Source organism: Leptinotarsa decemlineata, unplaced genomic scaffold (assembly GCF_025532065.1).
Source record: "Leptinotarsa decemlineata unplaced genomic scaffold, Ldec_3_MD MMD2_P_RNA_scaffold_6, whole genome shotgun sequence".
In the NCBI taxonomy this organism is placed as follows: Eukaryota; Metazoa; Arthropoda; class Insecta; order Coleoptera; family Chrysomelidae; genus Leptinotarsa; species Leptinotarsa decemlineata.
Window position 1 is genome coordinate 8,601,920 of NW_027412533.1, and position 3,787 is coordinate 8,605,706.

Sequence of the window (3,787 nt, forward strand, 5' to 3'; positions counted from 1 at the left end):
GATAGGATACGAATGCTAGTAGCTGCTAAGAAGTCACTAGTAAGGCGAGCGAGAGGTATTGCGGAAAACCTTAGGTTCCGCGAGAAACCTTCTCGCTTATTCCAAGAGCCTCCACGTGTTGTGGATAATCCGTCGACCACTGATCAGGTGGAAGGATATCCATGAACACCCGCAGCCACTCAACTTAGACACTCCAGCCCTAGCGCAGTTCGAAGCTTTCAACACAGAGCTTCGACAGCCCGATCTCAATGAGCTGCGCAACTCGATAACCCCGGATGACGTTCGAAGAGCCCTTGTGGGTGTCAAGAACTTTGCTGCTCCAGGCCCAGATGGGCTAAACACTTATTGGTAAAAAAAAACGACCAAGCACCCACCGCCATCTGGCCAGAGTTTTCAACTCATGTCTGGACGGAGAACAGCCGATTCCGGATTGGTTTGTCGAAGGGCGGACCGTTCTCATCCCCAAAAGCGGAGATTTGTCAATTCCTAAGAATTACAGACCGATAACCTGCTTGAATTTGTGTTATAAGTTGTTTACAAGCATCTTATACACACGAATACTCACCGCAGTTGACCGAGTGTTCGAACGGATATACGAGCGGAGAGGGTCGAAGAGAGGAGTCGCTGAATGTAAAGAATACCTGCTCATTGATAGATGTGTAACGCAGGACTCGATACAATATAAGCGTAACCTCTCTATGGCCTGGATCGATTATCGTAAGGCATTTGATACAATTCCGCATGTGTTACGTTTCAATTTAGCACTAGATCAAACTGCTCTTATATGACCTTTCAAAACACTACCTTACCTTTTAAGATTTTTATTCAAAGGATATTAACAATGTAATTGAGTTACAAGTAGATTTTATTCATTTAACATCATAGTAATGGGAATCTTCCGTTCCATAGAAAACCATACCTGAAATGTATAAGAATAAATGTATGCTCCCTGACTAACTGCTTTGACCAGTACTTACGCATTCTCCTATTGCCAATCGACGTTGGAGATCCGAAATTCCTCGCTAGGTTGAAATAGTTGTTATTGTTTGTTTCTCAGTTTTCTTCACCTATAATTTTTTTTGCCGTTGTCTGCCTTATTCCCTATATCTTTCCAAGAATATTTCTTGCATAGATCGTTATTCATTACTTCCAGAAGGATTACTGACATATTAGAGCCATATCGCCTGAAAAACAATATTAGTTAGCTCTAGTTTCTGAATACTGTTTGATATTTTCGGTAAATATTCTGCATAAGATGAATGTTCAAATATTCGTACTGAATGGGAAAGATGTGACGACTTACCTTATATGTTTCTATTCCATCGCATAAATAAGGATTGGTAAATAGTTGAAAATAGGTTGGAACAATATTTTTGTACATTCTATTCATTACAAGGTTAAGAGACAGCTGTTGGTTGACATCTGCCGAACTTTCGTAGTATCGTTCCGTCGACTTACACCGAACTAGTTCTACAGTTGTTCACGGGTGGAGGATTTATCGGTTACTCAAGTTGTCAAGGGTTGTTTTAGGGTTGCATTGCTTTGAGAAGGAGTTTTGATGGGTCATGGACTTGTTGATATTGTCTCAAGTGGCTGTGGAGGAATTGATAGATGTATGATGTTGTGCACAGCGCCCCCTTGGTGCTTGTAGTGTAGATTGGATGCACTGTGGCAACAACTGGTTAGCTGTCAGATGTGGCAGTCGCTTAGTATTTGGAAGTTAGCCTTCGGTGAGCTTGGTTCGGAGTTCAAAGGGTACCATCAGACTGATTGTAGGATATATTTGGTTGTATTTGTGCCATCCTTCACGGGGATTATTTCTACAAGTCAGGATTGTATAGTGGAAGACTGATTGGTCATTTTGGTGTGGATATTTGCAGTCTGAAACTTAAGCTCTTTTGAGGATTTGTGGTGGTTACCGAACTCGTGCCAGGTGGAAGGATTTCCGAAATTAGGTATGTCTGAATCACTGTCGCATCTCTCATGTGATCTTAGCTATGATATCACTTCTTCAATTCTACAACCTTCGTTTCTCGTCTCTAGATTCATAAGAAACAGAAGGCCCTCAGTCACTCATCAAGTCCCAGTAGGACTTCCGTGCAGAGCACCGCACACGAAGAAACGTATAGAAAACCCCTTGGCCAGGGTAAGAATTTTACCATTAAATGTGTTTTTGATGAGTTTAGTAATTTCTGATTCCATCGTTATATCTCAAATGAATATTAGTATTGAAGAAAGGTTTCAACACTCATTCAATTTTCTTGATTTTTACGGATCATATGGTTATACAGGGCACCCAAAAATATACTCTTGTTATCTTGCTACTTTGCTTGATGAAAATATACCAGGGGTATTAATTAGTCAAATAGTCCTATTGAATGGGGGTTGAATCTCACCTTGTTTCATCTGATTCTGATTGAGAATTTTCTTCCGTAGGGTTTTTCTTCCTGCTTTTTCTTCCTGCTTTTTCTTCCTGTTTTTCTTCCTGCTTTTTTTTGTCTTCGTTAAGGGTTCCTGTTTTCCTTTTTTTTCTTCTTGGGTCTTATTTGATGATCCATTACTGGTCCAGCTTGTCGTGCCCTACAGGGTGATCTATCTTGGTGGTGCTACAGGGTGATCCATCTCCGCCGTACTACAGGGTGATCCATCTCAGCAGTACTACAGGGTGATCCACTTCCGTCGAACTACGGGGTAGCCTAACACCATATACCGGGTGGCCCAAAAGGAGCACGCAAGTTATAATTGATTTAATTGAATATTTGTGATATACTGAGATATCTGAATAATTGTTGCCCTTATGTTTATTGATACCTGTTGATATAGTGTTTGTTTATCGTTTATTGATTAAGAGTTTGTTATTGATACCTGATTGACATAGATATTTGTGAAACGGAAATTGAGGTATATTCTTCCTTTCACGATTGCTGATTGACACCGATGCGCCTACGCCTGAGCTCACGCGACGCAAACGAGTTTGTCTTACCATCCGACACTAGTATTTACGATTTCACCTACTCAATTTTCGTGGTAGTTTTACTCGACGTATTGTAGTTTTTTTGAGCGTCGTTACTACCGTAATTTATGGCTGATTGAATTCGTGGTATATACACCGCGCTCTTGTATGGAAATTTGAACATCGCGTAGTAGTGTGAATATTGCATTGTTGTCTTAGAAGCGTTGTTGGTTAATCCATGTAAGTTAGGATTACTGAATAAATCATATTGGGGACCTTTATCTTTTATTTCCAATATTAATTGGTAAGTTATTGATATTGTGAGTTACTTAGGGTATCTGGAGGATTAAATTTACCTGGCGCCCATTAAGATCTATTTGAAATTTGCTAAGTTGTTTAACCCACTCCCGTCTCCACTGTTTAGCTTAGCCGCGGATACCCATCTGTCTTATTTGTTACCGACAGATGATTTAGTCTCCTCTTGTGGTTTGTGAGGTGACATTTTTGGCGCCCAACGTGGGGCCGCGTTAATACAACGTTTCATAGTTTTTTTTTTATAAATTTGGAAAAATTTTTTTTGATAAATTTGAAAAAAAAATTTTGATCATTTTTTTTAATATTTTTTTTTGTGTCTCATTGGGATTGTTATCATGTCCCGCAAAATGCTAGTGAACCGTTTGAGTCAAGATGAGCTCGTGTATGAGGTTAGGGTTAGAGAAATTGCTACAGGAACTGTTCAAGAGATGCGACATTCTCTGACGATGGCAATCAAATTAGAGGAGAAGGGCACTTAAGTAAAAGCTTGTTTTTAAAGTTTTTTTTATCATTATTTTA

At 39.7% G+C, this 3,787-nt stretch overlaps 1 long non-coding RNA gene across 2 annotated transcripts; it reads right to left on the minus strand.

Moving 5' to 3' along the window:
• Window positions 1-810: 810 nt before the first annotated feature.
• LOC141480110 (uncharacterized) lies at window positions 811-3,505 on the minus strand. 2 transcript variants are annotated; one of them, XR_012464167.1, is made up of 3 exons: window positions 1,304-3,505; window positions 978-1,184; window positions 811-919 (listed from the first exon to the last, which is right to left on the minus strand). It is a non-coding gene; the product is annotated as an uncharacterized lncRNA (long non-coding RNA). The 2 variants fall into 2 exon arrangements; XR_012464166.1 differs by lacking the exon at window positions 1,304-3,505 and having other exon boundaries at window positions 978-1,201.
• Window positions 3,506-3,787: the final 282 nt, after the last annotated feature.